The sequence below is a fragment of the Anguilla rostrata genome, chromosome 12 (genome assembly GCF_018555375.3).
Source record: "Anguilla rostrata isolate EN2019 chromosome 12, ASM1855537v3, whole genome shotgun sequence".
NCBI classification, from domain to species: Eukaryota; Metazoa; Chordata; class Actinopteri; order Anguilliformes; family Anguillidae; genus Anguilla; species Anguilla rostrata.
Genome location: NC_057944.1, coordinates 3,749,592 through 3,764,900, shown reverse-complemented (window position 1 = coordinate 3,764,900; position 15,309 = coordinate 3,749,592).

The following is a 15,309-nucleotide window of genomic DNA, read 5'->3' as shown; positions in this document are numbered from 1 at the left end:
TAACGTTCTCTCTTAATATTTTGGAGCTTCAGAATTTGCACCAATGGGAATATGTTATATCATAGAACAGAAGAGGAATTCTGCTAGCACTACTGCTACTCATGTTCATTAATATTTGAGCATTTGAAGGTTAAATATTTAAAATCTGAAGGGCAACTTGTTTCCTATATATGTATAGGAAAAATTCTCATCTTTGCGTTGCTGTTAAATTATCCAAAGGCTTCTCTATTGTTTTGCAGTCATGATGGATTTATCTAAAAAAAACAGAGCAAAAATAGAATCTGTTGTGCAGGCCACGATTTTGGCAAACAAGGAAAGCAGGAACGTGACAACCTATGCTACAGAAACCACTACAGAAAAACACAGGAAAATTTTTTATTATCTCTCCATTTATTTTTATTTTCCAGGTTTGAGAAATAATCGGTGTCTGATGCTGCAGCCAGGCACCGACAGAAAATCTGGCAGCTGCCTGGGAAGAATGAGCGAACACAATGCTGAAAACAGACCTGAAATTTGGGGACCGGCCTAATTGTGAACAATGCAGGGAATAATCAGATGTTCAATATGGGAAATGGTAGTAATGAATATGGATAAAGAAAAGTTTCCTTGGAGAGGAAATGTTTTAATTTGAGGCATCTCATGAATAATTAAGAAGGGCCGTGGCCAATGATGACCCAGAGGCACTGAGGTGACCACACTACCCCCTGGAGTGACCCCCCACCTTCCTGTTCCACACATTTTAATTATCGCTCCAGGTCATCCCTTTTGTGTTTCTTTCCACTTGATTGGGCTCAACACTGTCTGTCAACCTGGCGATACTCATTTACATGCACAGGGATAACATTAAGATATTGACTTAGAGGCACCAGAGGATTCCAGGAGAAATTTTCCCATACAGCAATTCAGCTTCAGCTGACGGTGAACCCTGAAACACTATAAACAGTTGAATTAGGAAACTCATTGGCTACTTTCAGCTACTGTTTTAAGTATTTAAAACTTGTGGTTTCAATTATCACTTGTCATGGATGTGAACATTTTTAATTAATCAAATTTGCCTATATATAATAGCACAAAAATTGGATGCAAGTGTCTCTTGGCCCATTATGTATGTTATTGTAATAAAGGCCTAAAGAAATACATACATACATATATCTATAAACAAAAATATTTTGGGGAAAAATGAAAATTCTAAACTGTAGAATATATTGAAAATTAATTTTAAAATATACCACTCTTTGTGAACAGAGACTGAAACACTGAACAGGGGGAATCAAAACAGTACTGTTTTAAACAGCATTGAGATTTGATGAAAGGTACTCATATTTATGCTAAAATTGAGACATTATTCCAGATAAATGGTTCCCATAAAATATTCCATTCATCCATTGTTTACATTTTCTGATAGCAGCTATTCATTAGAGAGTTATCCTGGAAGTACATAAGAGAGGCTCTTTAAATAAGACAATACGAAAATGAGTGGAGAAGGGGGTAGGAGAGACATTTGAATATGAATTGGTGCTAAACAGAGAACTAGCGTATACAAAACAAAATAAGTGAATACGAACTCGACTCAGCCTGGCAGAGAGAAAAGACTTCGCATATTAATTTAAGAATTGAGAAAAAGAAATGAAAAATCTAATCTGTTGAAGAAAGCAGCCACCATAAGAAAAGAAGCTGGCTCATGAAAAGTGTATCATAATAGACACGGACAGACATGTTGACTCAGCTGAGCTGGATTGGAGGCGCTGGTCTGATGCCATAATTCGACACGCCGATGATGTTGCCATATTCACGTTTCATTCTGAGTATTCATCCGGTCAGCTCCTGCGTTTCTTCTGCCGTCTCTACTTCAGAACTATAGAGGCTGTAGTTTGCCTGACTGGGAACTGGAGATTCTGCTCGTTCAGTGCAATATAGGAATATTCATAATGAGGTTTTCCCAAAGACTGCTCATTGACAGGGTATCTTCTCAGGACACGCCCACTGATCTCCATAATGTGTCATGAGTCTGGTTTCAGGGAGTCTTAGCAGGGGGTTAAGTGTGTGGAAAATAGCTTCTCCCTCCCGACTGCAGTCTGTTGGGAAACAGTGTGACTGAAACCAAACTTGCTCTGTCGCACAGACCACGCTCAGCGATTCGCTTGTCACACTCAAATTACCAATTTCAGCACGAGAGAGATCCTGTGGGAGGGGATTATATGTATAAGATGTGCAAAGATCTACAGTGGCATCTATGACAACATTGCCATAGTGGTTTCAAATAAGGAGGCTGGCCTGGAAGACTATGAAAATGAGGGCCTCACTATGAAAGAATTGGACAATAAGGAGATTATAAAAATGATAGCAAAGAGCATATAGGAGTGGTGAGAATGGAATAGGGACAGTGGTGAGGACATAACACTATCGTTAGAGTTGATGGGATATTAATAGTAACAGTGGGGAGATGGTAATAGTGATAGCAAAGGGGAGAACGGTATATTTAAAAATACATTTTGGTAAATGGACTGTATTTATATAGCACTTTTATCCAAAGCGCTTTACAATTGATGCCTCTCATTCACCCATTCACACACGCACGCACATACCAACGGTGAAAGGCTGCCATGCATGGTACCAATCAGCTCGTTGGGAGCAGTTAGGGGTTATGTGTCTTGCTCAGGGACACTTCGACACGCCCAGGGCGGGGGATCGAACTGGCTACCCTCCGACTGCCAGACAATCGCTCTTACCTCCTGAGCTATGTCGCAACCTTATTTTAAATATATTATACTGTTTTTCCTTAAAACATTTCTGGTTATGCATATAATTTCTATTAGGTTATTTAGGCCTTTATTACAATATCAAAAGTAATGGACCAAGAGACACTTGCATCCTATTTTTGTTCTATTATATGTCGATTGATTTATTAAAAATCTAGAGTGCATTATAACAGGGGGTCTGAAGGGGGCGCTTGTGTGCTCCACTGAGCCTCTTAAAAAGACACACATGTACTGGGGGCCTGATGACCCTATTTTTCTCCTCTAGTCTGCACCATGCCTCCGTTTCATCTGCCTCTTCAATTTCACAATCTCACCATAGAAATCTGCCACTCTCGGGCCCAGGGGACTGCGCTGTCATGCTGAGATTTATAATTAAGGGTGAGAATTCAGACAGTCCAAAAGCAGAAGGGGAGATGGCACTGTAATTGGAGTGTGTCTCCCTGCCCCCACCCCCTTCCCCACCTTTGGCCCCGTACCGCCACTCCACTTCGACCTCACACAGCCTCACACAGAATTTGATTATCTAATTTTCTTTTCACCTGCAAACTCAATTCAGTTTTATTTGTATAGGACTTCTACAAAGGGCACTGTCACAAAGCTGCTTTACAGAGATCCAGCCTGAACACCCCAAGAGGCCACCTAGGATAACAGCGTTAGGGGAAAAAATCCCTGGCTGGTAACAGGAAGAAACCTTGAGCAGAACCTGACTCAGAGTGCAGATCCCATCTTCCACTGGCTGGTACTGGTAAACTGGAAAAAGGCTGATTACATAACACACGTATAATGAACAGAAACATGACAGTACCTTAATGTCAATGACGATATGTAATTGAAGCCGGACAAGGATAACTCTATCTGAAGAAAAACTCGTTTTTCAACTTACAAAAATACATAAGAACAGAAAAAAAAGTAGGAGGCCTAGAATCCTCTCTGTCAGATAGGATGTGTTTCAAAGTGTACAAGCAACCCTTTTCCTTCTCTCCTCATTGGATTACTACATGAGTGCATAGAACGCTTTTCAGTTCTTCTTGGACTTATTATTCAGAAAAAAAATTAGATTAGAAATTTTGAGACCCATTAAATTCATATTGAATCTTACAAACCTAGCCACACGTTTATTTGCCGCATTCAGGTACTGTACACTTGTACACACAGGGCCAAGTCACATGAAATAATATAGGAAACATTGGGTAGCATTGCTTTGGAATACAGCTTGTTTGTCTGAACCAACATAGCCAGTATTGTTTCTTGTAACTTGGCATAATTTTGATATCAGTACTTTTAATGGCAGGCCAAGATTTTGCTAGTGTGAATGAATGTCTTATAGACAGTGCTTTGAATGTGTGAGTAACTTGGCATTTTTGTACATCGAAAATATATTTTCTTCAGATATTATGATCAGGCAGCTCAGATATTTTGCTGAGCCAAGTAGGAGAGATAGAGGAGCCTGTGTGGAACTAATAAGGATAAGACCCCTGCAGAATAAACCTGTGGCAGCACAGCTACAGGAACACAGGTAAAGGGCCAGCGCAGTCATGAGAGCAGCCCTAAATCAGTCAACACCAGACCATGACTGGCTCTTAACACAGAGACACGATGCATGATCCAGTGACTGCACTGACAGCTCAGTCTACCAGAGACTGTGACTTACACCAGCCACCCAAACCTGTCTCTGTCATCTACATGGGTCATCGCAAGATGTGCTTCTCTCCTTAATATATATGCATTTAACCGAGGTTCGTGCAACTAACGGGCAATTTCTCCCCAAGAGCAGATATAAATAAAGACTCAAGTAAGACTATGGCTTTAAAGATGCATGAAGAGAATCTTTGCAATAAGAATCACAATTTCAACTCCCAGAGCAAGAAATCATGCAGTCATGCAATAATTGAGGCTGCTTGCCACATAAAATATTAGCTAGAGTAACACAGCAGTCACAGAAAAGTTAAATCAGCAGTATTTAATAACATTAAAGTTACCAATTGATCTTATATGCAGCAGTGGGAAATGATTTAAATAACATATGCAACTTTAGCAACAGTAACAAGTGCTTTAAGTTTTTTAAATAATCAGTGGCCAGTTTCTGCTAGTAAAAATATGAGTAAATGGTGCAGGTTGGTGCATTTAAATGCTTCGGTCCATCATGGAAAGACCCAACTTTATTGCCTGTAACAGAACATTGTTAAAAACAGAACAGATGCTCAAAATGTTTTAGAAACAGTTGACTGTTTTTTTTTATTTCTTAGGTTTTCATACATGTTGTTGCTTACACTGCAAGGTTGGATTCTTTGATTGAGCAGCCATTTTACAGCAGCTTACAGACGAAGTGCTCAGCGCCATTAAACACTGGATTCCAAAAACTGACTGATGGCTGCATTAAGGCAGACAGTTACCACAGTTACCAAACGGGGAAAATCACAGAGCTGCCAAAAAAGGTCAAATCTGTCACACCACTTCCATGACACATACCCAGTTATAAAAATAATTACGCTCATAGAAGAAATAAAATGAACTAGAACAGTGGTAGCTAACCCTCTTTCTGGAGATCTACCATCCTACACGTTTCATTTCAACCCAAATTTGGCACACCTGACTCTAATAATGAGCAGCTCAATGCAGATCTTTAGCTGTTGAATGAAGTGTGCTTTGTTATGGTTGGAGTGAAAAGCTAAAGGATGGTAGATCTCCAGGAACAGGGTTGGTTAACACTGACCTAGACCCACCCACACAATGTTCCCACTCCAACAATAGTCAAGCTCCTTGCAACATTAAACTACAGCTGGATTATCACAGTCAGCATTCTGTCATGCTCTGTCCATAGTGCTGGATACGGTGTTTTGGTGTACCAACAGATGCATCAATTTTCCAACATCTAAGGAGAATATTCAACACACTAAACGGGAGGGCATGTCCCACTGTCTTGCAAACTTACATGCATGTTTTTTTTTTTCACAGAATCTGGCTATAGTAATCCTGCTTTGATATAGCCTCAAGTGTAGACAGCCCAATGTAATCAAAAAAGTCACACTTTGTGTAGCCCATTTACATTAATTACATTAGTAATCTTTTGACTGCGATGACATCAACAACGACAGCATTCAATGTTCAATGTTGCTTCAATTTAACCACTCTCACCCTGAACTACCATTTGCTTTTGCTTATAAGAAGATGGCATTTGCAGTACAGTTATGTTGCAAGTCATGGCAGGACGGAAACATAGCATAAACACTGATGAAATAATTCTACATTTAAAATCTCAAATGCTGATCTGCGTGGCCTCTGGTGAGTCAGTTCTCGCACAAAGTCACGTCATGGCCTCCGTCAGTTTCTTGTCTTGCTTCTACGCCAGTGGTGTCAAACTCGTGCCATGGAGGGCCGTGTGTATGCAGGTTTTCATTCCAACCAATTAATGCTGCCTTAATTGAGTCCAATTACTCATTCAGCCATATGCGTTTAACTGCATTGAAGCACAGAATATAAGAAAATTTTTATTTAGACAATGCGGGTCACCATAGACGTCGGGTCACCATTGTGCACAAACCTGCATCCCTAATTCAGCAAATAATTTAACTAATTATATAATCAAGATCTGAGGCTGGAATGAAAACCTGCATACACACAGCCCTCCATGGCACGAGTTTGACACCACTGTTCTACGCCTTCTCCATGTGCGTCTTCCCTCTTCCTCTCTGAGCCTGGGATCGTATATTACGAATGGCAGAAACACAGACAGCTCATTAGGTAGATATGCCTAAAAGTCGGGCCAAGGTAACAGCGAGGTTGACAGTCCCATCATTGACTTACTCCATTCATTATTAATGTATTCGCTTTCACTGTACAAACACTCCTGTCAGAACTAACACATTCCTGTGAGCTATACCAACTGAGCTGTTTCTGAAGACGGAATAAAATCTATGTAAATATGCTGGTAACAATAAAAGAGACAAATCTGAAGAAAAAAAAATCAAAACACATGGTGAATAAACAAGGAAATCTGATTCAGCTGTCTGAAATTTATTTAAGTCTGAAATAACAGAATAAGAAAAGAAAGAAAATATTTTAATATGTTAATCTGCTAAACACTTGGTGACGCCCTGTTAAGGCCCCTAAATTAGCCTAACCTGCTTGTGTTTGGACTGTGGGAGGAAACCAAACTACCCAGAGGAAACCTATGCAGACATGGGGAGAACATGCAAACTCCACACAGAAAGGCCCTCGGCTGGGTTCGAACCTGGGACATTCTTAAAAGCTTATAATAACCTTTTTTTTATGTAAAAGAAGAAACAGAAGATTTGTTTAAGAGACAAAGATAAACAGCGATTCAGGAAACAAATTGTCAAATCTTGCATTACGTGCACAAAATTCCCCAGATACCTATTATGACTATAAACAGTTTAAAAGTCTCATTCAGTACAAAATCAAAATCATGTTGCGACAATCCAAAAATTGTAGTTTTAAATTTTTATTTTATTTTTAAACCATACGCAAGCAACTTACTACACAATGTTTATATTGTACTGTATATTAAACAATTTGTGAGGTGTTTTATCAATTGAATATCTTTACTACTGCCTGGCCAGGGTCAGTTTCAAACTTGACAACTGTGAATGATCTGTGCATGATGCTGACATGATTGTTTCACACGATTTGCATTCTTTTTTTTTTTTTTTTTACAAATGTGCATGTTTTAATTTTCTGTTAACTGATTGTTGGTTCTATATTATGAACATAGCATATTTTGGAATGGGAGCACATCTTGCATATTATCAGTGGGAATTGGTTTGTCATGGGGTACGCCACTCGATTTTGCCAGGTGTTTTGTTCATCTAATTGCCTGTGCTATTTTTTCAGGTTCACCTGCTAACATTTCTAAAACACCTTTTCATTCCGTTAAAGTGCTTACTCGCAGGGCTGACATCTTTATTCTGGGTGAACAGCATTTTTTTAATTATCTTTTTTATGTTTATATGTATGGACTGCAGATACCAAATTAACCAGGGAAACGTTAATTAAAAAACGTAGACCAACGAAGCGGCTGCCCAGGACCAGGGACAGCACCATGGACAGCACCGGCCCCACTCAGAGGAATGGTAGCAGCTGTAGCTCATTATAAAGTACTGCAAATAACCCAGAAAAGCCAAACAAACAGAAAGACACATGGCTGCACCAAGGCCAAAGGGTTCAGGAATTCAGCAACAAAATGTGCAATTGGCACAGAAACATGTGATATCCTCATTTAAAAATATCACTTCTAAACACTTAAGCACCGAACCCAACTCGGATTAAAGTCTAGACTATAAACAAACAGTATATATTGCTGTAGAAAAATAGCAGAGTCATCAGTGTATGTCCCAATAGTGTTTCAGCTTCCATACTCGATTAAAGAAATAAATTGCCTCAGATCATGAATCTTTTGTTTTCATTGCAGAATTTTGTACTGACGTTCAGAACTGCTGTTGTTTCTGTCGGACGCCATGTGAATTTTATTGGTTTACTTGTCATGTGTGACAATTACATTACATTACAGAACATTACGCAAATTCTTCACTGAAAACCTTGAAGCTCTGCAGGAGTAACAGCTTATGTGTTTAAATTACAAAACTAATAGCTTTTTATTCTATCATCTTTAATAATTAATACTTTTTTAAATGTAACTGTTAGTCTGTTGTTGGCCTGTGGTCGTTAAAAGATACATGGTAAGCATGGCTTCCTCTTGAAAGGTTCATTCAATCCATCCATCTCAGGAGCAGAGAGTAAAAGCTTAGACATTGCCCTTTTATTTTTGGTTGACAATTTCCACTTAATTAAAGGAATGTAAATGTACATTGCATGCACTACAGAGGTTATAGGTTAAGCATTTAATTATTTAATGGTCATGGGTTGTCCTTACATATTTTATGGATAAGTAACAGCTAGCTAGCTGGACCTCTTTTGTGCTTGTACTACCTGGGGCTAGGCCATTTCTCTAACAGTGGAGGGCCTTTATGATTCCAGTGCTTTAGATGCTGGTGATGCATCTACAACTGACACTAGTCAATCCGATGTTGGTCAGGTTAGAGGCAAATAAGAGTAGTGCATTGAATTTCCACACCAACATATTCACTGCACAGTCTGCAGCAGAAAGAACAAAAAAGAAAAAGCTTTTGAGCGATTAAGCCCTCCTCTCAGCCACACGCATCGAACCAACCAGGGGAATGCTCACAATAATAATTAATTATTGACAGAATGTTCGGGAGGCCCAGGCATGGTTTCTGCATGGAGCTGGTGATGAAACTCATGAAAACAGGAAGCTGAATTTAATTATTTTCTCATACGGTTCACTCTGATCGCACAGAGTGGCCATATTGGTATGGCTCTGTGCTTATTTAATTTTCACCGTGTGCATTAAGTGCTAAAGCAGCAATTGAGCGTGCTCCAGGCTGTAAGTCCTCTGGAGAAAATGAATGAATTGCCACTTATTTTCTCATTTAAATGCTTCTTATGCGACCTCTGTGAGAATTTAACTTTCCCTGTGCATTTTTTCTCTCCATTAATAGAGCTATGGATCAGATGTGGAATTAAAGAGATGCCACTGCCTGTATAGCCTAAAATGAGCCCATCCTGTGTGTTAAAACCTACTGAGGGGCTGCTGGGTGGCTCATCCTGGTAAGGCACTGTTCTAGTGCATGGGGCACGCGCCACCTGCGCCAGTGCCGACTGTGGCCGGTTGCTCTGCAGTTTGACGCATGATTGGCAGCGCCATCACCCAGAGGGCACTGCCAACCCTGGCAAAGGGTTCAACCAGGATCGGTGTCTCAGAGCTCTGTAGCGACACCTGCTGGCCAATCAGGTGCCTGCGGCCAGCCTGCTAAAAGCTGCAGATGATGTGTGTTCCTCTGACTCATATCTGTGCAAGCCTGGCTTTTTAAAAGCAGCAGCCGCCAGCATCATAAGCTTCAGAGGATAGTGTGTGCAGACTACAGAAGAAGCATGGCTGTACACGACTAGCCTTCCTAATTTGGGGATGAAATGTAGGAAAAAGTATAAAAAAACCGAGACTCAAAATCTTTTTTTTTTTTTATACAAGTCTTTATTTGTACACTGCCATAAACTATATATGCAACTGTTTATTTTTGCACAGGTATTTAATGCCTTTTTAAAATTCACACTGCATCCAAGAGGTTGTGGTCCTCCTATTCAAGCATATGCATGAGTTTTACATCATTCAGACAGATGATATCTTCAGGCATCTCAGCATCCTCAGTCTCACAGGAAGAAAGTCATTACATTTCCCACTCAGGTGTGATATTTTTTCGGTTGATGTGAATTTTTCTTTTCTTATTTTTTAATCAGTAAACAAAAACATTGCAAAAATACAAAATACAACAAATGCATGCATTATATGAATCACATTGACCAAATTACAGTTAAAACAGCTAAATAATAATTTTTGTTTTTAAAATGTTGCTTACAATTTACAAATGCTTCCACTGACCTCAGGTCAATGCCACAGTTATGGTAAAAGGCAACACTTTATGTTTATTTATATATTAAGGTATCAATATAATAACTATATTGTGTGATGATGTTGTTTCTCTGGGACTGGGTGAGTTTCATGCATACCTTTCTGTTACGACCCGGTCTAGATCAAACGGTAAAAAGTGATAAAGGAACGGTTCTGGAAATGATACTGCAGAGCGAGTAACTCCGTCCCTCTCTGCCTATCTAATACTAACTAAAGCCTGGCTTTAAACGCTGCACTTTGGTACACTTAATGTGCAGGCTGAGACCAAGTGTCTAAATATTGTACCCACAACAGTTCAACTACATGTACCCTAGAAAATGTATTATTTGGATTGCAAGATACACTTCATTAGGCACATCTATCTAGTACCAGTTGGGACCCCCCTTTTTCTTCCAGAACAGCCTGAATTATTTGCGGCATGGAATCAAGGTGTTGGAAACATTCCTTAGGGATTCCTTTGCTGACTCGATAGCATCACACAGTTCCTGCAGATTTTCTGGTCACATATTCATGGTGTGAAGGTCAGATTCCACCTTATCTCAAAGGTGATGGATTGAGATTGAGATCTGGGGACTGTTCAGGCCATTGGAGTGAATTGAAGTCATTGTCATGTGCGAGTAACCAGCTTGAGTTGGTGTGTGCTTAGTGACATGAAGCATTACCATGCTGCGAGTATCCATTTAAAAGGGATAGACTGTGATAATAAAGGTACACACAAGGTCAGAAAAATGCTTAGGTATGATGTGGCATTCAAATGATGCTCAACTGGTATCAAGGGGCCTAAGGTACACATCCCTCACATCATTGCACCACCACCACCAGCCTGCACCATTTACACAAGGCAGGATGGATCCATGGATTCATGTTGTTCATGCTGAATTTTGTCCCTTCCATTTGCATGTCGCAGCAGACATTGAGATTCATCACAGCAGACAGTTACTAGCTGAAATGAGTGGTTGCTGTCGCCCTTCCACTTCAAGGCTATACATGCTGAGGATTTAGAGATGCCCTTCTGCACACCACTCAAAAAGCTGTTACTTGGGAATTGGCCTTTCTGTTAGCTTTACCTAGTCTGCCCATTCTCCTCTAACCTCACTCATTAACAAGGTGTTTTTGGCCACAGAACTGTGACTTACTGCATGTCTTCTTTTGCTTATTGCGCTATTTACTGTAATCCTTGTGCAAAAATCCCAGGAAGTCAGCTGTTTCTGAGATGCTGGAACCACCATGTCTAGCACCATCAATCATACCATGGTCAAAGTTGCTTACATCAGGCATCTTTCCCATTCTAATGTCCGTTCAAAAAACCTAAACCACTTCACCATGTCTGCAAGCACTATTTGGAGGAGCAGGCTGCTGGTATTAACGAGCAGGTGTACCTAATAAATTGGACGGAGAGTGTTGAGTAGAATATTTTAAGGAGAAAAACATGGAGGCTTACAAATCAGGCAAAAAGCAGACAAAAGAAGTCCCCAAAGTATCCAAACTTTTTAGCTCTTGCACTTTTGGAGGACTTCTGCTGCCCTTGTTTTTTGAATCTCCCAGCATGCACAGGGCAGGGTTTTCCCAAAGGAACACGTTTGCACAACTCACTTTTGGATGAGTCTATTGGGGCATATGTCATTTGAGTTATATTCGATAACAACTCGGGGACCACATTAGTTTATGAAATAGTTTCTTTTTGTTTTGCAATCACACATTGAAAAGTTTTTTTTTTTTTTTTTTTTTTTTTTTTTTAAGGTTATCAATGAAAGCCTGCATGCAACTATAAATACTGTGGCCTTCCTCACCACCCAAGGTTGCAGTTGCCACAGCAGTATAAGAACCAGTGCAGTGAGTCTCAGGATCAGTTAACAGAAAACGCATTTAATTGTATTAATTGTAGGGGGAAAGGGAAGGGGAAGCAAAAATAACAGAAACTTCTTCCCGGTCGGGGTATCAGTCGTCCTCTCCAGGGTAAGTACGATCCTTCTGGAGAGACAAAGTGAACAATGGTTAGGAGCGTGTGATGGGGCACTGGTCAGCCCACTCCAGGTCCGTCTCCTCTCCTTGCTCTGTTCGGCCTTGTAGGACTTTTCCTCCAGCCCTCTGTCCTTTTCAGCGTGGGGAGACCACTCCCCCAGTCATAAAAAAGGTGGAAAGTTGTAATCATACAATTTCTACGCGTGCGTTGGCTCACAGCCGCTTACCGCCCTAGGAACAGGTGAGGAGAGAAGCCAGGCGTAATTTCTCTCCCTAGCCCCAGCCAGCCTCTCAGTCCTTTGTGCTGCTCCTTATATACTCTGTGAGGCAATCACTGAAGCAGTCTCAGGTGTGCTGCAGCAGAGTGGAAAATTCCACATACCTGCACTCTGCTGCAGCCCTGTCCATGGTGCTGATCCTTGGAAGCTCACCTGGTCTGCAGCTTGCTGTCCCTGGTCCTGAAACCTTCCAATATTTCAGACGGGAGGTAATGCCCACTCACCACTTGTCCCAGCAGTCGCCGGTGGCGGGAGGCCCGGCCGCCCTGGTGCTTCTCGTGCTCTCTTGTGGAGCACCAATAGGGCCTCGGGGCGCCACAATACATATAGTACAGGTACATCTATCATAAGTACACCACCATTATTATCTGTTATATTATTATATTCAGGATTCCAAGCTACAGTGTTTCATGCAATGCTTGATTTGTTTTATGCACTTGATGTCTTTTGCATTACTATGCTATATTTTTATGCATTGTGTACAGTGCCCTCCAGATGTATGGGAATGGTAGAGCGAAATTTGTATTTTGTTATATGCTAATGGGATTGGATTTGGATTTCAGATAAAAGCATAAATATGAGACAAAAGTATAGACAATCTGCTTGTATTTCTATGTATTTATATGTGTATATGTTTTACCATTTTACAGACACTGTTTTTGTGTCGAGACAACTGGCAGATGAATCCTAAGAGCTGTGAAGAAAACCTCTAAAACAGTTAATGACATCACCAGCGGTTAATGACATCACCAGCAGTTGTCGGAGGGCAGGGGTGAAAATATCAGAAGCCACTTTACACAGAACACTTTCAGAGCAGAATTATACAGGCTGCACTGCAAGATGCACGCTGCACCTCGGCAACATGAATCGAAAGGCCAGATAATAATTCACCAAGTTCTGTACTGGTCAAGTTTTTTAAAAACATTAATGTACTGAATTAATAGAGCTCATGTGTGAAACGACTGAAATAACATTCAACATGAATAAGAGGTGCGTGAAGTTTGAAAAAAATATCAGTGGGCAGTTGCCACTACAGGAAAAAATATCAGTAAAGTGCATTGATAGACCAGTGCAGATTTAATTATTTTGGTCTATCACAGAAAGTAAGCATGCTTTTTTGCCTTCAACAACGTGAAACACATGCATGGGGCCAACTAAAATAATAAGACAGTTTGGACTACTGCGTGTCAGTTTGTTTTGGTACACCATGTTGTAAATTGCAAGGTTTGAGTCTTTGATGCAGCACGCTGTCAGTGACACAATACCTTAATGGGAAAAAAAAGCTCAGAAACAACTCTGTTGACAAGTGCCATCAAACATTTCATTACAGCCATCGACGAGGACTGGATTTTTTTGATCCCAGAATATTCTAGAATGTAGAATCACTTTGTTTCTCCCAGCATTTGACAATAATATGGCGAAAGTGCTGCGGTAAGGATGACAGTTCCCATTAAAACCACCAAAAAGTCACAGAAAGCAGTAGAAACGGAGGAAACTATGGAAATAATCACAGGGATAAAGTGTTTTTACGCTGCCATCGTGCAGTCTACATTTTAATTTGTTAAATAGCAATTCCATATAGACTGGGTGTGCTTTGTGTATTGTTTTTAGGGTTTCCTGTTGAAGTTGGAAGGTCAAGGCCTGTGGAATAATTTGTCAGATCTTAAGGAGGCAGAGGTGTATTTTTCACTTAGTTTTAAATGGTGTAGTCCTAATATTTTTGTGGTATGGGTTCTAACGCTCTTGCACTATAAACATTGTTTTATTTTCTTCTGGCTTAGGTTTGCCACATTTGCATATTAAGATATTCTGGCCTGTGCATGACATTTTTAAAACCTGAGCCCTGTCAAAATATATATGTGTGTGTAAAGCCTTGGATTACTGCAAGCAATCCAGGTCAAATGTATGGAAATCCTTTTGTAAGCGGTTCTTTCTGCTTTGTATATTAGGTTTGTATGTTGCTGGGGTAGACATCTCTGTTGCTACAATGGTAGAGTCTGTCTGTCCAGTAGGCATACAGCAAGATTCATCACCACTGACAGTGCATAGGCAATCTGCACGTAACAGGCTACACTAGCTGGAACATATACCTCGCTGGGAGAATGTATCAGGAACAATCCATCAAGATGCTTTATTGCATTGGAATAATGGAAAAAAGGGTGGAATTATTCTATGCACAATACTTTCACGAACAGCATTCCTGTTAAGTTTTTGTTATTTTCGAACTGACCACTCACCCCCACCCCCCAAGCACCACTACCAGCCCCCGGAGAAACGTGTCCTCTTGGCTGCACCACCTACTCAAAATACCTTCCCACAGCATTGCTGAATTCATTTTTTTAGTTTTTTATTCACACCAATGTATGTGGCCTGTTTTTGGTCAGTGCCTAAAAGTACTTAGGTGTGAACAATGCGCGTCAAAGAGAGATCTTTCACAATGATCCTTTGACAGGGAAGAGCAATTTTGCTGTGAGCGAATGAAACCTTGCATTGTAATTTTGGTAAAAGAGAAGTCGTAATTGGCGGAGAGTAATTAAGTTGGGAACAAAGAAAACAATATAATTATTATACCTCTAAATGAAGGAACTTCACTGTTTAGCTTAGGTTACCATAGCACTGAGAAAAAAAATAATAGACTTATGGAGTTTGGAAATAAAAGAAATAAATCAGTTTGTTCTGTAATGTACTTTCAAAAGACCATTTTAGAAAATTATGGAAATACATATTTTTCCTTGATTTGGCTCGGTACATAGCGCCCCCATTTCTTGGTCTCCTCCCACTCTTTTCCACACTGATCCTAGATCAG